This window comes from Astatotilapia calliptera, chromosome 9, assembly GCF_900246225.1.
Source record: "Astatotilapia calliptera chromosome 9, fAstCal1.2, whole genome shotgun sequence".
NCBI lineage: Eukaryota > Metazoa > Chordata > Actinopteri > Cichliformes > Cichlidae > Astatotilapia > Astatotilapia calliptera.
Genome location: NC_039310.1, coordinates 1514679 through 1540478, shown reverse-complemented (window position 1 = coordinate 1540478; position 25800 = coordinate 1514679). Strand labels below are relative to the sequence as shown.

Here is a 25800-nt window from a genome sequence, read left to right as displayed (position 1 = left end):
TTGCAGGCTTTCTCAGTCGTAAAGGCAAATTTTTCCAGTGAAAGACAAGATGGATAGGTAATTAGTAGAGGGAATATTTTAATGACAGGGAAGGGAATGGTGGACAAGAGCTAGGCCTGCTTCTGTGTGTGATTAAGTATTTTAGCTGTCTCCTTCTGTGGGGACACTAAAACCTTACCGAGCGTTCGATACCGGCTTGAAAAGCCAGCTGTCCAATTTGCTGTAGCGTGGTCGTGATCACTGAAGTGCCACCGTTGTTTCCAATTGTCTCGCAGACGTTTAAATTGCGCTGAAAGACGACGCGGCCATCTTATTGCCTGGCATGACATCGTCTGGGCCAGTGTGATTTTCCACATAATGAGACGTGCCTCATTGCCAGCAGTTCCACACAGGACTGCCATTAAAAGTGCACAGAGGCCGTAGAGGCTCAGTGAGTCACAGGCTAATTTAAACTTGTGTTTTTTAGGTGATCAGCGTAGGCGGTGCCTCCGTCTTTCACGACACGCAGAGGAATTGATTAACACTTCGTGCAGCGGGCGCCCATTCATCTGTTTTTGATGAGCAAGCTTTTCAGTCACACTGTTTATTCTGTTTGATTATATTTGGCCCTGTCAGTGTGCGACGCTCGGGTCATATTATCACCTGCATCTTTCCAGTGAAATGTGGGTTTAATAAAGACGTGCTCTAAGATCCTGAGCAAACAGCAGATATTTACTTAAACGCACTCTCGTGTTGGCTCAGACTCACGCCTCTCAAACAACGTCCAGTTTTTCTTGGCGACTGTATGACCGTCACTTAAGCACCATGTGTTGTGAGTGCATGTAATTGAATTTGCCTGAGTACAATCTGTGCAAATACATCAGGGCTGACACAGCTGCTCTGGTGACTGTTTGGACAGGGATTGATAATTGAATGAACTGCAGGCTCACATTAGTATCACTACCAGAGATCAGTGTTTGCAAAGTGTGCAGAGGAACACTGAGGTTTCATCTCTGAATATGAACCACAGAAGGAAAGATTTTAAATCATGTGATGAATTGCTGAGAGGCTTTTGATTCTCAAATGAAAACTCTTCGGCTTCAGTTCAGTCTCGGGTCAGCCTGCTGTGCTCACTTTCTGTGGAATGTCCTTTTGGACCTTGACCCCTAAATCTCTCTGTCTTCAATCAATTGCTGCATTTAAATTTTAGTTTCTGAAGGGAAGATTGCAGTTGGAGTATTTGAGAGCGTCCCCAGCTGTAGTGCCAGTAGCATTAGGACATGCAGAGTAGGGATGGGTATCGTTTAGGTTTTATCCGATACCAGTACCAAACCGGTACTTTTGAAACGGTGCTCGAACTGGTGCTTAAAGAATGAAGAACACAAACTTTGTCCAAAAACCTCTCATGTTTAACTGTTTCCCACTTTTTCTTTGGTCATTTTAGCCTTTTTGGCCAGGGTGAAGGGAGTATCTGCCATCAAACAAGAAGACAGCCGCATGTAGCTATGATGATGTTTGCTAGTTCACCTTACATGCATTAATGTAATAACGTGGTTAGCCTACTCAACGTAAATTACACACGAACAACATTAAGCTACTCACGCAGAGAAGAACGGCTGCTGCTGCATCATCATCCTCATCATTTCTGCTACACTGGCAGGGCGGGGCCAGGACTCTCCTCTTCGTGTTTTTGGGGGATGTTGCAAACTGCGGCTCCAATAACAGGCACCACACCCGCAGTAGTCAAAGGAGCTTGCAAAGAAAAGCGTCTGGACTTCTTTAAGTTGCTTGAAGACGTTTCACCTCTCATCCGAGAAGCTTCTTCAGTTCTAAGGTCAAATGGTGGAGAGTCCCAGATATAAACCTAGTGGGAGTGACCCCCCACAGAGGGACAAAAGGACCCCCTGATGATCCTCTAATCGCCTGAGCCAAGGTGTGAAACTGGGTGTGGGTCCCAATCAGCCAGAGTTTCGGGTGTGTTCATTCCTGAGGTCAGATGGCCCAGGATGTGAGTGGGCATTAAGGCGTCTGGGAAGGGATCTCAAAACTGGATTATAGATGGCAGAGAGTTGGTGTCGTAAACCCCGCCTCTGTTCAAAGATGGTCGCTCACAGTGGACATAGATGCTTCTTTCACTCCTCTTTCAAACCATCTGTCCTCTCTGTCCAAAATGTGAACATTGGCATCCTCGAAAGAGTGACCTTTGACCTTAAGATGCAGATGGACTGGTGAGTCTTGTCCTGTGGAGGTGGCTCTTCTGTGTTGTGCCATGCGCTTGTGAAGTGGCTGTTTGGTTTCTCCAATGTAGAGGTCTGGGCATTCCTCCCTACACTGTACAGCATACACCACATTGTTAAGTCTGTGTTTTGGCGTTTTGTCTTTCGGGTGAACCAGTTTGTGTCTGAGCGTGTTGCTGGGTCTGAAATACACTGGGATGTCATGCTTGGAGAAAACTCTCCTGAGTTTCTCTGATACACCGGCTACATAGGGGATGACAATGTTTGACAACATTTGTCTTTCTTATCCTCCCTCGCTGGTGTCTGGTCTTCTTTTCTGTGCCTCTTTGCTGACTTTAAGAACGCCCATTTAGGATAGCCGCACGTTTTGAGTGCTTCCTTTACATGTGTGTGTTCCTTCTTTTTTCCTTCAGGCTTAGAGGGAACATGTTCTGCCCGGTGGTGTAGGGTCCTGATTACTCCAAGTTTGTGTTCCAAAGGGTGATGGGAGTCAAAGAGGAGGTACTGGTCCGTGTGTGTGGGCTTCCGGTAAACTTCGATGTTGAGGTTGCCGTTCTCTTCGATGTGCACGGCGCAGTCCAGGAAAGGCAAACTCTGTGGGGGGAAACTCCCACTGGGTTTATATCTGGGACTCTCCACCATTTGACCTTAGAACTGAAGAAGCTTCTCGGATGAGAGGTGAAACGTCTTCAAGCAACTTAAAGAAGTCCAGACGCTTTTCTTTCCAAGCTCCTTTGACTACGATGACCTGGATGACTGAGAACCTTCACAGACATACACATCCGCAGTAGATGTGCTCGGTGTGAGGTCTCGCAGCAAGCTATCAAATATGGCGCATTTCTGGGCTTTTAACAAAACGCTATGCGTCGCCAGGTGTTTCATCGGATTCGAGGTGTTACCTCCTTTGACAGTATCACAGTATCAGCTTAAAGCACTTGTTGCACTTGCTGCTGAGTTTGCATCTTTTGCTGTGAAGTACAGCCAGACTTTTGACCGCTTCGCCTTGGGCATTTTTAATCTGTAGCTCTGCTCTAAAAGAACGCACGTACCTGGGCCCGCCTACTATCCTTGGAAAGGTAAAATGATTGGCTAGAATCTAACGTGTATGACATCTCAGGAAAAAAGCACCGAAATGTGCGCTGCTTTTCGGTCTGGTTACTGCCGTTTATGTATGATGGCACCGGATACCGGTACCCATCCCTATTGCAGAGGGTGTCACAGCACGAGTACCAGAGTTCTCAAAAGGACATAAAAAGGAAAGTGTGTTTGGATTATTATGTCTTTGTTAGATTTATGGGTGGAAAAATCTGTATTTTTATGTCATTTTTAGAACATAAGAAAGCTCCCAGAGGTCAGACACTAGACCCGTACACTGTGTAAAGATGCATATATCTGCTGTGACATCTCCCCATTTAAAACCTCATGTGTAGGATTTTTGCAAACGTTTCATTCTCAGGCTCCTACGACGCTCCATAGCCAGTTTAACACATCCTCCACTCTGCCTCTGTCCTTGGTGCTGATTCACTCACACAGGAACTTCCCTTTCAGAGGTTTAGGCCAGTTGGTTGTTACACGATCCCAGCCAAGCCGCTGCTCTTTCAGGGTTGCTGATATTATGAAAATGAGGATCATGGGAGAGGTTTTTAAAGCTGTTTAATATGAACAGTTTTTGTTTGATGCACTATTATAGAAATACAGCTATTGGAATTATTACATTTATAATATATTTTTCATGACAGCCTTTTATGAATATCAATTCTTAGCATCCATGTTATTAGTGTTGCCCCTACTTTTTCAGGATCATGTGTGGATTAGTATTCACACTGCGTTAGAGCCATGATAGGAAAACCTTCAAATAAGACTAGAAATGTTCCTTTGTGTCTTCTTGCTGCTGTTTTGCTTCCTGCTTGCTGTCCCTGTAGGGCTTTTAAAAACCTCCATACCATCTCCATGTCGTGTCAGCTGTGATCACCCTGCGCTGACATCAGTGGAAGAGTAACCTCTGCTTTGCGTTCACATTCTCATCATCAATCCCTCATTCCTTCCCTGAAGGCACGCAGCAGCGTTAGCAGCTCTCATTATGCGCAGACATGACATGAAACCAATTCAAGGTCATGGAAGCAGCGACACATATCTCCTATCCCCAGGGTGTACGTATGTGTGTCAGGAGACGGTTATCAGTCATATAGCACAGCAGTCTACTGTTTCAAAGTGCTATTGTTTTCACTGCTTGTTATTAGATGGCCTGAACTGACGCAAATGGAAAGTAAAGAGCAAATGAAAGACATACAGGGAGCTTGAATACGTGAGACAAAGAGGGAGAGCTGCAGTGCTGGGGTTGTGCAATGTGGGCCTTAATAAGGTAGCATCTGTCTGGCCTGACTGTTGAGTTAAAGCTAAACTGTGTGTGTGTGTGTGTGTGTGTGTGTGTGTGTGTGTGTGTGTGTGTGTGTGTGTGTGTGTGTGTGTGTGTGTGTGTGTGTTCCCATACATCTGTTGGGTACCAGTCTGTCACAACATGTTCACTGTTTGTTAGTTGTAATAAAAAAATCACACATTCTCTGCAGTCTTTCCATCTGTTGTCACGGTCTGGGGGGCAGACCGTGGGGGATGTTGGAGAAAGGACCCAAACGCTGGACTTAATGAAATGAACAGTGGGTTTATTTACAGTGAGGTAAATGTACACCACACATTGAATCTCCAAAAGTGCTCCCTCGACTCCCGTGACGTGTCTTCTCCCAAGTGCTGGTATCCCGTGCTCTCTGCCCCTGTGCCTTCACACACCCCGTGTGTCTTGCAGTCCTGTGTTCCACTCTCCTGAGGAAAAAACACAGACACAGCCGTTATGGCACCAACTCCAGCAGGCATACACTGACCAGCACTACAAACACTGACATGGAGTCTAACTCAACGATCCTGCGCCGGAGGAAGCTCCATCGCTCTGTTAAGTAGCTCCCCCGACGATCCTGATCAGAAGCAGGTGTGTGGTAAGCTAGGCGTGACCAGCAGCTGGCAGGGCCACACCCATCAGGCCTGCAGGTGGCTGTCCTTCATCCTCCAGCCTCACACACATACACACACCAGCATTGAACACAAGAACACAGTGCAGCAAACATACATCCAATACACTAATAACAATAAAGGTCCACACTGTTCACGAACCCCGAGTCCCCGGAACCGGGTCCGTGACATCTGTTGGCCCTTTCCAGCGATCAGACAGGTGCTAGTAAATTTGAGCTAATTGCCTCTGTGTGTGTGTGTGTGTGTGTGTGTGTGTGTGTGTGTGTGTGTGTGTCTGTGCAAGGAAAGGACAGGATGGCAGCACCAAAGGGACAACTTGTCACAGATCATTTTAATGCTGTGAGGAGAAAGTTAATCATTTAAGAGAAACAAAACTCTCCGTTTCCATATTGGGTCACAGTTGGAATTCAGCTGCTCTGTAAACTCATTAATCTCCTGAGTTTATGTAATATTTTAATGTATGTGATGCAGCACAGGAACAGCTGAGAAGACCAGCTGCACGTGAAAGTAGCCAAACTGTGACGCAGTCATCAGCTGGACAAAACTTCCATTCATGATTCCATTGGAATTTTTTTGGCAGACAGCAAGTAGCTGTGTCAACAAAATGGGCAACTACTTTTGATCTCAAGGTGACTGCACAGGTTGCATTGTGGGAGGCAACCTGTCTCCAACCACTCATGGTCTGTCTCAGGCAAACTGCACTCACCGTTTGGTGAAGGTTTGCAAATAATTGTCCTCTACGTTATGAATACAGCCTGTCAGAGCATTGCAATCAGTGTGAGTCAGTCTGAGCTGGTGAGTGCAAGTGTGATACATCTTTTTGCAATGGTGGATTTGACTCAGGTGGGAACCAATTGGTTGTATTCTTGGTTTATCCCAAGTAATCACCATATTATTATCAGATGGCATGTTATTGCCATTTTGCCCATGTCTTGGTGCACCAAAGTCACGCTGAATATGCCAAGTGTAGCTGATGACAGTGAGATTGTCAGTTCAGTGCACACAGTAATTGTAGTTGTGCTGCAGTCTCCAGCCACTGTTTGCCCTAATGCGACTGTAACAATATGCAGTTTTTATCCTTTGGTGGCCACTAAATATTAAAGTTTAACATTTATGTTATGCATCACAATAACTCTTTGAAAGAGCCCGAAGGTCATTATAGAAGAATAAATAAGTAAAAAGCTTTTTTTAACCTTACTTTTGAGGCAAAATGTCCAAACAAGCCCAGAGATGAGACTTGCTTTGAGGCATCATCTGTCTGTGTAAGAGAAAATCCAGGCGTTGTCATAAATGTCCTGATGCAAAATGCTTTAAACTTCAAAGGTGGGCAAAACCAGACGGACTTCACATGAAACTCTAAACAGCAGCATGTACTTTTAGTCCAGAGCGTACTTGCTTTGCACCGCTGTTGCCACAGCTCCTCATCTGACTCTCTGTTAAAGCGAAAGTTGCTAAGCAACATGTGCTGTGTGGATCAGGCCGTTCAGCCGCAAAGTTTGGGATATAAGAAACAATATTACGTTTCAAAGAGGAAAATATACACCTTAAAGTTTCCAGGCATTGTCGCATCATCCATCTCAGATCTCTCAGCTGCTGTCTGTCTCTGCCTACCTCGTGACTTCATCTCCTCCTACATCATAATATCACCTCATCATCAGTTCCCCTCCTCTGCTTCTCCTTCACCCTCCGTCTCTGTCCCAGAGGGGGTTGTGTCAGAGTGAGACAGATAAGCAGGTAGAGACTAGCAAACATGTAACTGCAGCTTGTGTTATTTAAGGTTTGTGAGTTTGCTTTCATGTGCCATGTGCAACAAGGTCCGTGGCAGCGTGGTACCGATTATATGATGCTGATGGCTCAGATGCATCCCTGGCTGAGGACCTTGCTAATGGACCTCAGCTCCACTGAGCCTCTAAGCTGTCCCCATGAATTCACCCCAGTAACAGGACACCCGTCAGGGGCTTGTGCCTGCGCATCATTCCATCACCCAAGGGCAGGCGGTGATGGTGGGCCTCTGGCAGTATGCTTGGCAGCTTGGCAAATGGCAGCTTGGCACATGATCAAAGTGCTCAGAGGGTGACTCAGGGGATAGAGAGAAAAGTGCTGAAGGTCAAAGGTAAACAGCTGGCTCAGAACAGCTGACTGTGGTGTGGGGCAACTGGGCAAGAAAGAGCAAAAACAAGAGCACTGCTGGTCACATGTTTGATTATTTCAAGCTAAGTTCTGTTCTGCTACAAACTGACGCCAAACGTCATTTGTTTACATTTTTAAAATAATGTCAGCAAGAAGTGACTTTGACCTCTGCCAGAATCCCAGGATGCTTTGCTCTCAGTACCTGTCAGATATGTCAGTGCCTGAGGCTGTCTCATATACCAGCACTGACATATTTAAAAGTCATGTTAATAATATTTGTGATAATATAAAGTAACTCCTTCCTTTGCCTAATTTTTTACATCTATGCTTATTATTAATTACTCTGTGTGTTTCTTTAGTACTTTAGCCAGAATGATCATGTGACACTTTTGTGTTATCTGCTTTAAAAAACTGGAAATACAAAACAGTAGTTGGGCAGTGTTTGCATTAGTAATGATATAAATATAATATATAAATATTGTAGCACCCTCAGAGCTGTTCCTGGCAAAGATCTTAGGAACACTTGGCTTTCTTACTTAGTGTTGTGGCTCTAATTACAGCAAAGACGGCCTCGCAGATTTGAATGGAAGCAGATGGTCAGGCAGGAGGTGGCAAAGTTCACCACCTTGCAGATGCAGCTGCGCTGAGTTACTTGGATGTAGCCCTTCAGGCTTTAAAAATCAGAATAGTGCTGTCCTTGGGAAATTCACCAGCCTCTGATGAATGAATGGCTGCGACTTTGCACACTGTGGTCGGCAAAATGACTCTTACCGCTTCCTCGTGGTAGCAGATGTGTCTTTGCAGCAGTTGGCAAATGTTGGCGACACGTGTCCGGGGGTGTTGTCGTGGAAACGGCGTCAGCCTCAAATACAGAAGCGACTCTAAAATCCCACGAAGCCGTAACAAGCCACACACATGGTTGCATTCACGAGCGTGTACACACAAGCACGCATGCTGGCAGGCTCTGGCCAGCTCGCTGCTGTGATCCAGGCTCAGAGCTTCCACCTGTCATAGTCAGTAGCTGAACATTATTGGCATTAGCTACCCTCCCTGCTTTCCCCTTGACATCACAAACTGCCAAAAATTGTATTTTCCATTGTTACCAGAGAAGCTGCTTTTAAAGCTCATTTCAAACACCGGGAAACTGAATCTGGTATTCTCTTTAAACCTGTTTGAATCACGCTGTGGTCCTGAAGCTGGGGAAATACCTCCACGCCATCATCACTGTGTGCTGCAGCGTAACAAAATGTCCAAATTAGAACCTCCTTCAGACGTGAGGGTTTAGCTGGGAACTAAAAATATCCCCAAAACAATATCAAGCGCTAATAAAACATAGCGGACATAAAATGAAAGGAAACCTTTAGTTCTTGAAGCAGAGTGAGAAATCGCTTCTCTGAGTAAAAATCCACTTTATAGATTTAGTACCTCCACACTTTGTCCAGTGCTAATGAATTCCCTGAAAGATGATTTAGACTGTGTGAGTTCAAAATACTCTATCAAGGCCAAAGAAACTCATGAAAACCCTCATTCCTATATCTGATTGTGAGAACAAAATATACTTCAGGCTCCGGGTGGTATCAAACATTCCTTGATCTCCTGATGTAATCGAACCGAAGGCTCTTCAGGGGTGGCTGTAGCTCAGGCGGTAGAGCAGGTCATCTACTGATCGGAAGGTTGGTGGTTTGATTCCTGGCTTCCTCCAGTCTGCATGCCAAATATCCTTGGGCAAGATATTAACCCCAAATTGCTCTCTGATGCATCCATCGGAGTGTGAGTGTGTGTGAATGTTGCTTAGAAAGCACTTAGAACAATGTGCTTGTGCGAATGGGTGTGAATGGGTGAATGCACAAGTTGTGTAAAGCGCTTTGAGTGCTCAGAAGAGTAGAAAAGCGCTGCATAAGAACCATTCATCCAAATAGAATAAGGCTTGAATAATGACTGTGTGTGCGAGCAGACACCTGCATGGTAATACAGTCACACACTTCATATAATATGTGGCGTTCTGGGGTATTTCTTGAGTGTTTTTAATAGCATATTGTACACCACTCACACGCTCAACTGCACACTCGCACACTCGCTCCCCATCGGCTAAAGCCCCGCCTTCACATCACGGCTCTTAGTCGTTCATTCATCCTACTCACTTGGTCTCATTTTCTTCCCCTAACCTTGCGCTCCCCGGCTGTCTTCTTTCTGTCTCCATCATTACACTCCTCCCTAGCTGCAGAGTGATGATGGCATACTTGGTTGCTGTGATCTCCCCCTCCTCTCCACCAGTAGAAGATGCAGAGGAAAAACAATGATGTGAAGCGGATCTGCTAAGTATTTCAGCTTCGTCCCATTTCAACATTTTACTCGTGTAAAAATATTAAACTACTTCATTTATTCATGTGCAGCAGCTTGAAATTCTTCTCATCTGATACCATGGAGATGCTTGTTCAGCAAATCAGGAAGCAAGGTGTCTGTGCGATCCACACACCCATCTCAGCACACATCATTTCTTCCATCTCATTTCTTTCAGCCATCCATGTCTGCAAATGTCAATAAATACGCAGTTGTGGTGTTATTGTCAGCTTGGAGCTGCATCAGGGAAGCTATGAAGAACAGAGCTCGCCAAAGCTGTTTGCAGTGTTGATATGTTCCACACCATCAACACGGTAGTTGTACTTCCCAATGAGATAGAGACTATTATTGTCCATGAACGCTTACTTCATCCTCAGAGATGAAGAAAATGGAAGCAGGAACAGAAGAGAAAACTGGGATATATCTACAGTGGGGCAAAAAAGTATTTAGTCAGCCACCGATTGTGCAAGTTCCCCCACCTAAAATGATGACAGAGGTCAGTAATTTGCACCAGAGGTACACTTCAACTGTGAGAGACAGAATGTGAAAAAAAAAAAATCCATGAATCCACATGGTAGGATTTGTAAAGAATTTATTCGTAAATCAGGGTGGAAAATAAGTATTTGGTCAATAACAAAAATACAACTCAATACTTTGTAACATAACCTTGGTTGGCAATAACACAGGTCAAACGTTTACTATAGGTCTTTACCAGGTTTGCACACACAGTAGCTGGTATTTTGGCCCATTCCTCCATGCAGATCTTCTCGAGAGCAGTGATGTTTTGGGGCTGTCGCCGAGCAACACGGACTTTCAACTCCCGCCACAGATTTTCTATGGGGTTGAGGTCTGGAGACTGGCTAGGCCACTCCAGGACTTTCAAATGCTTCTTACGGAGCCACTCCTTTGTTGCCCGGGCGGTGTGTTTTGGATCATTGTCATGTTGGAAGACCCAGCCTCGTTTCATCTTCAAAGTTCTCACTGATGGAAGGAGGTTTTGACTCAAAATCTCACGATACATGGCCCCATTCATTCTGTCCTTAACACGGATCAGTCGTCCTGTCCCCTTGGCAGAAAAACAGCCCCATAGCATGATGTTTCCACCCCCATGCTTCACAGTAGGTATGGTGTTCTTGGGATGCAACTCAGTATTCTTCGTCCTCCAAACACGACGAGTTGAGTTTATACCAAAAAGTTCTACTTTGGTGTCATCTGACCACATGACATTCTCCCAATCCTCTGCTGTATCATCCATGTGCTCTCTGGCAAACTTCAGACGGGCCTGGACATGCACTGGCTTCAGCAGCGGAACACGTCTGGCACTGCGGGATTTGATTCCCTGCCGTTGTAGTGTGTTACTGATGGTGACCTTTGTTACTTTGGTCCCAGCTCTCTGCAGGTCATTCACCAGGTCCCCCCGTGTGGTTCTGGGATCTTTGCTCACCGTTCTCATGATCATTTTGACCCCACGGGATGAGATCTTGCGTGGAGCCCCAGATCGAGGGAGATTATCAGTGGTCTTGTATGTCTTCCATTTTCTGATGATTGCTCCCACAGTTGATTTTTTCACACCAAGCTGCTTGCCTATTGTAGATTCACTCTTCCCAGTCTGGTGCAGGTCTACAATACTTTTCCTGGTGTCCTTCGAAAGCTCTTTGGTCTTGGCCATGGCGGAGTTTGGAGTCTGACTGTTTGAGGCTGTGGACAGGTGTCTTTTATACAGATGATGAGTTCAAACAGGTGCCATTCATACAGGTAACGAGTGGGGGACAGAAAAGCTTCTTACAGAAGACGTTACAGGTCTGTGAGAGCCAGAGATTTTCCTTGTTTGAGGTGACCAAATACTTATTTTCCACCCTGATTTACCAATAAATTCTTTACAAATCCTACCATGTGGATTCATGGATTTTTTTTCACATTCTGTCTCTCACAGTTGAAGTGTACCTCTGGTGCAAATTACTGACCTCTGTCATCATTTTAAGTGGGGGAACTTGCACAATCGGTGGCTGACTAAATACTTTTTTGCCCCACTGTAGGTTGTTTTTGTTTTCATGCACATGATCAGCTTGTATGGATAATTCAGTGTAAAGTTTCTGAGACAGTACATGAAAAGATCATTGTTTTGTGGTATTCAAAGGTATGTCTGAGTGTCTTTGCAGCCGGGGCATATGTAGTGTCAACAGGAACCAAGGAGGACGGCAGGCACCATCACAGGGTTTGAAAGGTTCTGCTAAATGCTGGCCAGGTGTTCTGCACTTCCACACATGAAATCCTGCAACACAAGACACAAACAGCACCACTGCCTGGGGCCATAACACTAGAGCTTCTCCTCCATGTTCTCGGTAACCAGAGTGATTCATCTTGGAACGTATGGTGAGCATCCCTAAAGATAAAGGTGCAGATGGGAGTGTATGGAGGCTATGAAGCCTTCAGAGAAAGTCTTTGCACTTGTAGAGGGCACGCAGGGAGAAAGACTTGAAAAGAGAGCTTCCTGCTGGTATTGACTTCCAGCCTCACACTGAGGAGGATGAATGATCAGTGTCCTGACCACATGAGCAGGGAGAGAAAGGAAGACAAGCTGCTGACACGAATGACTAATGGAGAAAAAGGAGGACGGAGACACTTCTTGGCTTAAACCGTGACATGCAGTGCTGCATAGGAGCTGTTTACCTTCTTGTGGCATCTCATGAACTCAAAGCCATGCACGTAATCAGCCTTCAGCATCTTATAACAGATGGATGCCATATTGCAGTTTAACATGCAACAGGCAGAACAAACACATTTCAGTAGCTGGGCTCACGTCCTCATTTGAGGTTTGACAGCGTTTTAGTAGGTAAAGGTGATGCTTGGACATGGATTGAGCTGCGGTTTGGGGAAGGCCTCAAAGGGGACTGGCGATGGCTCCCGTCTCTGGCAGATCCCCGTGTACTAAAACTAGAACTGAGAACAAGGAGGGAGGGAGGGGCACGTAAACAAGAATGAACAGTTTGCAGAACTGGGGGAACCTATATAGATGACAACCGGAAGGAGAGTGTTTGGAGTAGAGATGGACCGATCCAATATTACGTATCAGTATATAATCCGATACTGACCTAAATTACTGGATCGGATATCGGAGAGAAATAAAAAATGTAATCCGATCCATTAAATATCAAACAAGCACCTCACAAAACTTGTGACACGGCGTAACTCGGCTCATAACCGCAGCAAGGTTCCCTTTTTTTTTTTTTTTTTTTTTGCTGGGAGTTTGCAACCCTATTAGTTAGGCTGCTTAATATTTCTGCTAAGTACTCTTTAAAATACCAGAATAGGGAGGATGGAGCAGGTTTAAGTTCATTAGATTGATCAGTTTTGCTGAACTTTGAAATATTTTGGGTGCAGTGTATTTTTTGCATACAGATATAAAAGAATAGCCTTAGTGGGTTTTTTTAACTTCAGCATGAACTTATACAAAATTCAGCAAGATATTAAAAAAACACTATATCGGATTCATATCGGTATCGGCAGATATCCAAATTTATGTTATCGATATCGGACATAAAAAAATGGTATCGTGCCATCACTAGTTTGGAGGCGTGGTCCTGCTCCTGAAATTCTCATACATAATCTCCAATTACTGTTGCACTTGGATGACTGACATGCACACGTTTGCACGTTATCACAGCAAAGACCACAGGCACCTGAGGTTTGCAAGGGAGCAGCTCACTGCTGGCATGGCAACAGTCACTATGCCGATGCCCACAGAGGTGAACCTTTTGTTATTCCTTTCCATGATTGGCTCAAAGAGTCTGTAACCACATCAGGGTGACTTAGGACCAATAACAAAAGCACATTGTTTATGAAGAGTACTTCATGTTGAAAAATGTTGCATCACAGAGCGGGCTAATAGGTATGCTCAGTGGTTTATGGCTACAATGAGTAAATGTCACCAAAGGCAGAGTTGGGCTTGCTGTGTTTTCTATGATACGTGGCTGTGATGGGCTTTGTGGCAAACCGCAGACATAAACTGCCCAGCTGACAGTAGAAGATTTAAAGCAAAGAAGTGACAGAAAGCATTTGTACACAGCTACACCCACTCCTTCTAAAGTTAGACGAACTGTGATGTCCTTGGCAGTTATTTCCCTGGTAGCGTTTCGATCTGGGTGGTTTTAATGGTTTTGCATTTTATCTTTACCCCAGTGGCCTTTTTTAGATTCAGCTGCCTGAGAACGAGTCTTGTGATGGGACTGCTAAATAGCTGCAGCTAACAGCAGGCTTCCAGGATACAAAACCTTCCTCTAAGAACCTGTTTTTGGTTTTGTTGGTTTTTTATGCAAGACTATTTATCAGGTCGAGGCAGGACGTGATGCCAATGAGAAAAGAATAAAAGATTTGAACTCTGAAGCGTCTCTTGCTGAGTGTGATATCTGTGTTCAGTCTTCCTGGCAGCTGCTTTTTTGTACTTTGCAAGCTGGGCTATGAGATATTGATTCCCCGTTAGATCAAAAGCTTTTCATCTCAGTGCTGATTGCTGTCACAATTTGCCTCAGTGCTATCACACTATTGTGTTTCTCTCTTTATCCCTGTGTTTGGCCTCAGAGTCCTGATTAGGTAATTTGTCCCTAACTCCATTGTTGATGGTGTGCAAATGAGCAATTCATGTAAACTATATAGAACTTTTGGATCTATCATGTATGCATGCTTCTGCTGGTGGATAATTTGGGACAGTTTAATGTCTACTTGCAGGTTTATTACTTAGACACTCAAACACATAGTATTTTACTTTTTGGCAATTCCTCTGTGCCCTCGGGTGAATCTTTGAGCATAGCCTTGGGGGTTATTGTAGTTGATTGATTGGGAAAATAAATCTGTTATTGCTACAAACAACTATAATGTTCACAGAGGTCTGAGGGGAGTAAAAACAAATGAGACAACATTAAATAGATTGATAAGATAGTTCAAGTAAACTGGCTGTGTTATAATGTAATATGCTACAGTGGTGCGGGGGTAAGGTATAAAAGGGATAAATCAGTTATTAAAGCCTGGAGAAGCAGGAAAATAGACAAGGGTAAGGATCTGAGCAAATTTAATAAAGCCCAAATTGGATTGGAAATTGGATCAGCTTGGCTGGTGTCTTCTAGGCAGCAGGTCATGTGGGGTGTTCCCTTTATGCATTGGTTACTACCTTCAAGACAGAGGTTTTGCCAGTGCAGTGCAAAACCCATGAAACAATTATTTTTTTTCACTTTATCATTTCGACATGTAAAAAAAATCGAAATAAAAGCTGAACTGGCAAAAAAACAACTTGTGAGACTGCAGAAACTTTTGGATCTGAGCATAAAGAGCCGGCTCACTGCTCCCATGGGGGTGTTGTGTGATCCTCAGAACAATTCCTCAAGCACTGTTTGCCTAAAACCTGAATACTGCCGGCGATTGAAGCAGTACACCAGTATGAGATGGCAGGCTGGTCTACTGCATAATACGGGTTTATTTATTTATTTATATTAATGTCATATCGACCAGCACGTGAGAAGAAAACAGGATGCATCATGGGATTAACTTGAGCTGGTAGTGGCAGTGTGATATTGCTGCAGTGACCCTTTTCAAAAGGCTCCCAGCCCCCGTTTAAAAAGTGTTCTGGATTTTCTGAGAAAGATGGAAGTTCACGGTGTTGAGTCTGTCTCCAAGACCTCAAGACCTCAATCCTGCGTCTGCTCAAGCACCTGTGTGACATACTGGAAAAACAGGTGCTGTCCATGCCTCAACCGGTCAGAGTGGTTTGTACCTTCATAACGTTAAGCAGGTGGTTTCAATGTTACAGCTGATTGGTGGATGCACAGTGTGTGCCTTCTGTTCTTTATCTTTGTGCACATTCAGACACACTCAGCTTATTTATCAGCCTGTCTGATTAATCAGTCTTCTTTAAGTGCTGAATCTTCACTGTAGTTTCCACACAACTGAAAGACTGTAAACTCGCAGCTCTAATGTGTGCAGAAACAGAGCTGGCTAGTTTTACAGTGCGATACAACAGTGACTGATACTGCAGCAGTGAAGGATGGTGTATATCTGAGCTGTATAACAATGAAACCAACCTAGACTGAACAGAACAAAGAATTTATCTTTATTTAACCGTTGGTTCACCCTTGACGTCTAATGGACAGTCCTGTTCTTTCAAACTGGTGTGCAACAACCTCGCTCCAGCTGGACACCACAGTGCTTCTTGACACCAAGTTTGTGGGTTACTGAGCCAGTGCACCAGCCGTTAACGAGAGCCCGAGCAGGGTCAGCTTTGTGTGGAACTGCTCCTAATGATGGCACACATCACTGGACTGCAAGGAGGAAACTGCAGCTTGGTTCCCCTCGCTGCGCACATGCCCACTCTCTCACTCACACAGGCAGTTGATTACAGCCGATGAGGGGTCGAGGGTGCTGCACTGTGCTCTGTCTCTCACTCTGCTGTAGCGCCCGCTCACAGGCTCTTACCTACAGCTGGATCAGAATCTGACACAAGTGACAGTTGGTGGTTGCGTGCTTGTTCATGCAGAGAGAGACACTGTATGTTCAAACTCTCACGCACGCCTCTAATCCCATCGTCATGCCTCACAGGGTTGTTCTGTTTTTCAAGGCTGCTGCTGGTGCTCAAACCCCCTTTGAGACAATGCATGTTTTTCCTTACAGGCTTGGAGAAACAGGCATCTGAGCTGCCTGGTTTGTGCATGCTGGGTTTTTTGTTCTTTGTGTGTGTCCATGTTTGGCAGTCGTTTCGGCAGGAATCCTGTGTCTCGTCTTCAAGTTTTTGTTTTTGTTTTGAGCGCCCACAACTTCAGGTACTGGATGGATTTCACCTGCTACTGAGCAGCATTCTCTAAAGTTTATTTTTGCTACCAGCATGGATCAACTGTAACTTGAGTATGGTATCTAGAGGCAACATGAAAGCATTTCTATTTCTGACTTGCCAGTAAAGAACCTGGCTTTGAAACTGTTTTTATTTCTCTTGTTCTTTTGCCTTAATCACATGGGACCAACTGTGTGTTTGGACTTTGTCTAAATAATGTTTTATTCTAAAAATCAGTAATTCATTGAATGCATATTAAAAGAATAGCGAGATCGGAGCGTGTCTCAAAATAATCTAGCTTGGTATCACTGACAGCGGCCTGGTTTGTGAAGCCAGTGTATAAAACCCCATAAAGTTCGATGTGGTTTTGTGCATACTGCGACAAGCACCAGGGAAGTGCATCAGTGGTGTAAGAAAGACAGCAAATATCAGCAGACTGGGGGTGTTTCCCATCTGCAACTCTAACAGCTGTTCTATTGCAGGAGGTTTTGACTGAACTGCACACGGTGTTAAAATGACTCAAACACTCTGAGTCTCATTATGTTGAGAAGCATTTAGCTGCATGCAGCACGTGCATGTGAGGAATACGGAGGAAAGATCCTGAGCTGAGGATTTTTAATTTAAGTTGATGTTTTTGATTTATTACATCAGAAACATGGAGGCTGTTTAGGTGTGTAGGCCGGTGTTGTTGTTTCACATGAAACCAGGAAGGTGGGGCATCGTATTAGAACTGCTGCTGTGTCAGTACATCTCTAGTCCGGACACTAAGAGCTAAATATACATGAAAAGATCGTTTTTATTCTTGTTTCTTTCTTTCTTTTGTTTTCCCAAAAGTCTGTTCTGTTTCTCTGGACGTAGCGCTTTCAAACTCGTAGTGTTTCTTTTCAGGATTGTCTGGTTTCTGCTTACAAAAGCAGCTCTCGAGAGCGGCTTTCACATGCTGTAATTAAAATGGGAGTTTTGACTTCTGACCTTGTCTGTCTGTGTATGAAATCTGTAGTGCTAAGCAGCAAGCAGCCACTGGGAATATACGATGGATAATTTTAGCAGATGGGGCAGAGGTAGAAATTTTACCTCTGTGGATTCAGCATTGCTGCCCCCTGGGAATGAACTGTACGGTCAAGGTGAAGAGCCTCCATCGAAATGACACTCTGACAGTCCTACAGATCTCTCTGAGTTAATGGAGTCTGCACACAGCTGCCCCCACCTGAGCACACTTTACCCTTCAAACAAGTATGAGCTTTGGAGAAACAACTATCCATCCTAAGCTGTAAAAGTTAGAGTGTCAAGTGAGGGTTAATTGCTCTAAAACGATGCACTCACTGATGCAAGTCAACCTCTTACCAAGTGTTCTCATTTCCTGCCTTCATCCAGGTATAATAGAATCTCAAAACACTACAAACCTTTTGGCTACTCTCTGTCATTAAGACAAACAGATCTACAGCATAACGTGCTGTATTTTCAGAGACAATTAAACCTGGAAGTAAAGGAAAGTACAGTTCAGCGTGATAAATAGTTTGTTTAGCAACGTTTGAAGGTTATAAAAATGTTGCTCAAATAAAAAGACTTCCCGTTGAGGTCCATGTTCCCTCAGAATGTGCAAAGGGAAGCGTATGAATGCAGCATTTTGCAGGTCTGCAGACCGCCGTGCCATTGTGTCATGTACTGTAGCTGTGAGGGTTTTTTGAAGCTTCTTGTGCCATCATGAGAAAAACTTTCAAACACTAAAGTGATATCATCTGTTTGTGACTGTAATCGTGAAAACTGCTTCCTCCGGGATCTTATACGGTCTTTGTTGGCTGGCTTCCCCGGCTCGCGGTCAGAGCCATTACACCTCTCATCTGTATCAGTCAGCTCCATCTCCTCAGTCATCCATCAGGTAATCAGTGTGCAGCTAAAGTGTCACAGAGGACCATCGCCTCACTCCTGCTGAGATCAGCCAACAACAGTCACAGAAACCTGCTACCTCGTCTTCTGTTTTTACTTTTGTAGCTTCCTATACAGAATGCAGACTTTAGCTCCTTTAAGCCATCTGGATGAATAAAAACAAAACCATGTAGAAAATCAGTGGAAAGCTACATTTCATGTGCTTTTTCCTGCAGCCTGGATGGTAGTTCATCCTTGATTTCATTAACTTTAACATTTAATAGACCTGAAGATTGTGGGATTGTGTTAGGAATGCCACAATCTGAATGCTCCAGACCTGCAAACTTCAAAAAGCTTTTATTGAGGTGCTCACAGTCACAGCCAATCAATTAATCCAATGCATTTGATTGAGTTTCTGGTTTTTACTCACCTTCTTAAATGCTGTAGACGTAGTGAGGATGCTCTAATTTTTCCTCACAGGATTGTAGACGTGTACATTTTAGAATGAGCCTCTCGATTATAAAACAATCAGCTCCTTTTTACTAAAACCTCCAGCATCCCCTCTTTCAACCTCTGATGAGTTTTCCTCAGGTTTCCAAGAATGTTTGAACTGCTGAAATTGCATTTCAGACATAGTGCTTTTGAACCTGAAAGGCTGCAGTCAGCGCCGTCCTCCTTGAAATGAGGTCATTATGCCTGTTTTGGGAAAACCCACTGGAGTGAAGCTATTTGGCCAATACGAGAAAATGCTTAAACATACATATATCAGATATTCTGGTGAATGATGGCCCTGCTGGGATTGAATCCTCAACCTTGCCAGCAGTAGTGCTCCTCTCAGTAATTTACCCGTAACGCATCCAGGAAGAGGAAATGTGCTTGCTTGGAACCGTATTTCCTCTCCTAACTTTAAATTCAACTTCACCTCCCCGGTTATACATCTCAGCTGCCAACCGCAGGGCACCTTCAGTCTCTTCTCATCTTACTGCGAGGCTTCTGAAATTTATGTTGCTCACCTCAGGCCTGACTACTTCCAGTAATGGTTCTCTATAATTGAATCAGTTGGGTATTTGTTGAATTGCTGTATATATTGACTCCTTTGGGTCTCCCACCTTATCGTGTCCTTTCTCATCTCCCCATAGCTAGCCCTTCCTCTTCAATGTTCTTCTCCTTAATGGCGCTCCTCTGAGAGTTTTCATCGTGACCAGGGAAAAATGTTTTACTCTGACACTCATTTGGAGAAACTTTTGATGTTTTACAACCTCTCCTCCAGTCCCCCTGTATGCTGGTTTATCCTTCTCTTGAGCTCCCACCGCACACATTAAAGGCTTAATGATGAGGCCTTCCTTTAGTTAATGTCCATCTTCCTCTGCGCTCTGGCATTTACCACCATCTATCTCCTCTACTCCTCCTGTCTGGGAGCATATCTTGCCATCCATTTGTGCCCCTCAGCAGCCCACTGCCACTTATCACCATGAGTCACCACGGGGACCCACACAGATGCAGTCACACACACACGTCTTTGCACAGCCGTGGGGGCCTAACTTAAACATACAAACATAGACGCGTACAAAAACACACAAGCAAACTGCCTGAAGGGATGTCATGCTGATAAATGCTTTGTCTCTGCTATTTGACTCTGCTTCCCTACTAAACGTGTCTGTGATTCTGCAGTTTTATTGAAACATTAATTTGAGTGCAGTGGTTAGATAATTGCCTGTATTGGTTTGCTCAGACACAGACTGTTAAAGGGCTGCTGCAGTATTATTCCAGAAATGTGCTTTGTCTCTGAACTTTGTCTGTTTGTTCCTCTAAATCGCAGAGACGTGCATGCAGTTATATAGCACTCTTATGTACACCATGTGTCATATAGTTTGTTAAAACTCGCATGTGTTGATGCACCGCTCTGTATTTAATCATTCGTCATTACTAATCTCTGGCTCTCTTCCACAGTCTGTGTTTTGTCCTGTCTAACTCTCCTCACCCCCAACCAGCCGTTTCAGAAGGCTTCTCCTCCCTGAGCCTGCGTCTGCCGGAGGTTTCTTCCTGTTAAGAGGGAGTTTTTCCTTCCCACTGTCGCCAAGTGCTTGGTTATAGGAGGGCATCTGATTGTTGGGGTTTTCTCTGCATTATTGTAGGGTCGTTATCGTACAATATATATATATATATATATATATATATATATATATATATATATATATATATATATATATATATATATAATTTGACCAGCTTAGTTAAAAGATCCACACTGTGCGTTTGGATGAAATAGTCGATCCACTCGAGACAGTATATTGTTGCATAACACGCTGTTTCATAGAGCACATTTATCCTCTCATTGCTTGTCTTTATCATTTCAACAGCTTTGCATTTACGTGTGCACTACTGCTCAGCATAATTAAGCCATAAAATAACTGGGAAAAAAGGACTGGAAGCTGTTCGACAGTGGGGTCTGTTGTCCTTTCTGACAGTCTAAATGGAGTACCGGTCTTTTCTGTTATGATTTAACAGATTTCACACTGAAAAACGAGCAAAGTGTTGGACTTGTTGTACAGTGTAACCGTGTATAGGAGATAGTATTGGCTACATAGATAGATTTCATGCGTGTGAACCTAAACAGAACTTAAGGGCATGGCAACAGGAGGAGCAATAAAAAAGATAAACAACAGCTCTAGAGAAAGAGAGACCACACAGGACGACACACACATGCACACACACGTGCACACACACGTGCACACACACGTGCACACACACGTGCACACACACGTGCACACACACGCACTGAGAGAAGGAGGCAGCAGAGGCCAAATGTGTATGTTTATGCTCGTCCTGACTACAGCAGGGCCTCCATGGGGAGAGCCTGTAGCCTGTGTGTGTTCACTGCCTTATCTCTCCACCAAGGCTTAATGGGGTAATGGAAACCTCCTGGTGCATTCTGGGAACAAGCAGAACGTAAAAAGCACTGCTTCTGAAAATGGGGAAGCAGTGATGGCTGATAGGGCAAAGACAACAGGATTTCCGGTGTTTTTGTGATTAAACTGTGAGCGTGAGGAGCAGAGCAGGAACATTAGAATGCAGATTGCACTGCAAAGCATCATAATGTGTTTTCCTAGAGACGTTACAGGTCACTTCACACTATCCATTCATGAAGAGATCCCGTCTGAAAAATGCAACACGTCTCAGTCGAACAGCAGACGGGTTACTAACACGCACACTTTGATGTCAGGGGTGATTGTGCTTTACTGCATGGCCTTTTTGTAACGAGTAACAGTTTTGTGTTTTCCTTCTCCTGTAAGATCTGCTACACCGCAGCTCTCCAGAGTGCTGGGATGCAAATGAGCGGGCAATGGTTAAGCCCCATCGAACACACTGCTCAATGCCGCGTCGATTTTTACCTCAGCTCGTTCAGCACAGCAAGCTCATTTCCAACCCAATTTCACAGATGTTTGAATTGGATGACTTTGACTACGGTTGGAGTTGGGGTCAAGTTAGAGGGGAGGTGATGCTGGAGCAATGCATGAGAAGAGGGAACTAACGAGACGACTCTGTGATTTTTATTTAATATGTTATAAATAATTGGTTTTCATCAGTGTAAAACTCTGATATACAGTGGGGCAAAAAAGTATTTAGTCAGCCACTGATTGTGCAAGTTCCCCCACTTAAAATGATGACAGAGGTCAGTAATTTGTACCAGAGGTACACTTCAACTGTGAGAGACAGAATGTGAAAAAAAAATCCATGAATCCACATGGTAGGATTTGTAAAGAATTTACGAATAAATTCTTTACAAATCCTACCATGTGGATTCATGGATTTTTTTTTCACATTCTGTCTCTCACAGTTGAAGTGTACCTCTGGTACAAATTACTGACCTCTGTCATCATTTTAGGTGGGGGAACTTGCACAATCGGTAGCTGACTAAATACTTTTTTGCCCCACTGTACTTACATCAAGTGTATCAGTAAGTATTCACATTCTCAGTGCTGTTGTTCTCCCTATAATGTATGATTTAAAGATAGTAGCACACATTTTCGTTGGGACTGACCAGAATGGACAGGACTAAATATGATTATATCAGAAGGAAGGCTCAGGCTGAAAACCATGTACGAGCCCTCAGTGGAGCCTTTACATCAAGGGTGGGGAACTCCAGGCCTCGAGGGCCGGTGTCCTGCAGGTCTTAGAGCTCAGCCTGGGTCAGCACACGTGAATCAGTTCATTACCAGGATTCTGGAGAACTTCAGGACATGTTGAGGAGGTCATTCAGCCATTTGAATCAGCTGTGTTGGATCAAGGACACATCTAAAGCCTGCAGGACACCGGCCCTCGAGGCCTGGAGTTGCCCACCCCTGATTTACATTACAAGGCATCATCATCATCATCATCAGCAGACTTAATCATAATGACTTGAAAGAAGACGTAACTTAAAAGAAGCATAATGTGCTGTAGTGTCGACACCTGTCAGTGTCCCAAACACAACCAAGGTATAAACCAAAACAGCTGAATCATTTCAGTCTCAAATGTCAGCGCTGCTGTTCTATTTGCTAAGCCTGTTTGGTACACGGTGAGATATTCTTCTGGAGAATTGTTTCATCAAAGTTTTGTGACAGGTGAAGCACGGTGGGACTGCTAAAGGTGAGGGAAGGGTGGGCCTGTCAGGCAGTGAGACTGTCTGCTTCTCTGTGAGTCAGTAAGACCTCCGTAAACCATAAAGCCTTTTTCCCCAGCGGAGCGGCCACCCTTCTTTATCTCTTGCCCTCCAGGGGAGCGGCCCATTCATGCTGCTGTTCTGATTTAATTGTACAGTTCGGGATGACTGGCTTTCACCTTCAGCTTGCACCAGGCTCAGCACATCTCATCCCCTCAGTCCGCTCCTTCACCTGGTAGATGGAGAAAGGTTGCCCTAAAATATACATCATCATCCTGCTACCCAATATTAGGCTTAGGCTTTTATACCAGTGTGATCAGTTGAAAAAGGAAAGGGTAAAGCAGGTGTGAAGAAACTCCACATATATACATATATATTCATCATTTACTGTTTATTCCACATGTTAGTGAGAGCTGTACAAACCAGAGAAGAAGTGGAGAGTATGTAATTGCTCTGTAATCGACCACGGTGTCCTGTCACTTACTGAAAGTTAAACCCTGAGCAATTTGTGTCCCATTGTAATTATTCCCAACACCTCTGCTGAAGTCTCGTTCTTCCTTCATTTCACATACACTGAAATATATCCAGCCCTGTTTCTGACTTCCACAGTGGAGACTTCAGCTTCTTCTTCTTGGAAGTCTGTGGTATTAAAGCAAACAGAGCAGCGCATGGAGAGGTGACGCAGTGAAAAACACTCGTGCGTACTGTGGGTGTATGTTATTGGAAGCCTGAGAGTTCAAACATGCCAACTCTCCATGCATTACTCTGCAATTTTACAAACTTGTTAAACAAATACAGTGGTTGAAGAAGTATAGATTTTCATGTCTGTGGGCCTTCTCCTACTAGTCTGTAACACCTCGCCTGTTAGAAGCCCAAACACCTGTTGGGGAGCAGTGCCTGTACTCTGAATGCCTCCCAGAGGACTGGACTCCTCACCTGATCGCTCAGGAGAGACAGCCTTTGGTGAAGGCTCCTTTTTGCTGCTTGTATCTTCTGTTGGTCGCTACCCAGAGCTGCTGACCACAGCAGCTGCTGGTCCGAGTGTCAGGTGAACTGAACTTCAGGTAAGAAGTTATGACCTGCAGTCTCTCTGGGTCAAATATAAACCAAGTTTAGGTGGAGTTTATTTTCGTTATGCTGACTTTTTCGTACTGCGTGCTAGCTAGCATGACGGAGTTTCTATACAGCTGGGTGGTGCTATGTTACTGATGTTGAACTTTATTTTGTTCATACGGTTAGTTAGTAGAGTTGCCAACCGTCCCGTAAAAAACGGAATCGTCTCGTATTCAGAGAAAATATTACGCGTTTCTTATTGAGGTGAAAAAGAACACAGTTTGTCCCGGACTTCAGCTACAATGAAAAAGACACAAAACTGGAGTTATTCTGTGTTTACGCTGCACAGCTGCCTCTTCTTCTCTCATTCTCCCCCCTCCCTCTCCTGTTGCCACTTCAATCATGAAACTGATCAATGATCAGCTGATCGGCTTTTCTCTCTTGTTTGTTTATCGCTCACTTTGCGCCAGAAAGAGGAAACCAGCGGATGTCGCGCTAAACAACAGCAGCACGTTTAAGCTTGATCAGCTGTTGTTAGAATGTATTTAATATTAATTTCTAGTATCAGCTGATGTTTGCTGGAGCCACAGCTGTAAAGCTGCTGGTCATGATATGGTTTGGTTATGTGGTGAGAGGGAAACATGAAGATGAAACCAGGAGATGTCCTTACTGGATCATCAGAGCTGAACAGGTGATGGAGAAACAGGTTTACCTTTTAGGTGACATGAATGAGTTGAAGGGAAGTTATGAACTGTTTCTGAGAGACAAATAACACCAGGATCCTTTTTTAGGTAGCTGACAGCTGGTAACTGTGCAGGGGCGGGTCTAGCAAAGTGTTGCCAGGGGGGCAGGTAGAGCAGGGGTGTCAAACTCAAATACACAGTGGGCCAAAATTCAAAACTGGAACAAAGTCGCGGGCTTACATTAATATTTATTGAAAAAAATCTTCCTCCAGATATAAGATGAATCTTTTCTTATGGACTCAAACAAGTTTTGCTGAAAAACTGAATATGGAACAAGCAAAGCTTAATACTAAACAATATATATATTAGCTGTATAATACCAGTAGGCCAGCTCTAATAGTAATTTGGTATGGCTTCACGGGCCAAATGTAATTAGGCTGCGGGCCAAATTTGGCCCACGGGCCAGAGTTTGACACCTATGATGTAGGGCAATAACGGGGAAAGGGGGGCACAAGGAAATACTTTCTTATTCTCATTTAAAATGTCTCACTTTTACAAAAATAATTATCTGAGTCTTACAACCAACGATTGATAGATTGATGCATATATACCATCAGAACTGTGCACATCACTGTCACAACAGTGTTTGTTTTCATTCAAAGGCTTTATGATTCTTCCTAGAATGGTGGGCCGGTCAGTCAAAATGCCCGGGCCAATTTTCTGTCCCAGTCCAGCCCTGTATGCAGCTCATCTGCAGTCTGGTGTTACCTACATCTTCCTATTCAGAAGGCAGAATTTCTGAGTTCTGAGTACAATCGAAAGCACCACGAATGCAGTTTTTGTGTTGGATGTAAAAAGCAGGCTAGGATAGAATCAGGCGTGGGATTTCTCTCGTGGAAATGTGCACATTATTTTTTCCTTTCTATTGGTAGGTGGCACAGTGCACTTGTGGCAAGTAAGCAAGCTAGAAGACTGGCAATCTTGCTGGGTATCCAGTTACGGAAGCAACACATTAACAAGAGAACTCTGAGTAAA

At 44.2% G+C, this 25800-nt stretch overlaps 1 protein-coding gene and 1 long non-coding RNA gene across 2 annotated transcripts in view; one reads left to right on the top strand and one right to left on the bottom strand.

Moving 5' to 3' along the window:
* The window catches only part of kcnh2b (potassium voltage-gated channel, subfamily H (eag-related), member 2b), a 249338-nt gene that overhangs the window by 69971 nt on the left and 153567 nt on the right, over positions 1–25800 (top strand). The window lies entirely within an intron of this gene.
* LOC113029378 (uncharacterized) lies at positions 4856–5274 on the bottom strand. Its single transcript, XR_003273398.1, has 2 exons — positions 5112–5274; positions 4856–5033 (listed from the first exon to the last, which is right to left on the bottom strand). It is a non-coding gene; the product is annotated as an uncharacterized LOC113029378 (long non-coding RNA).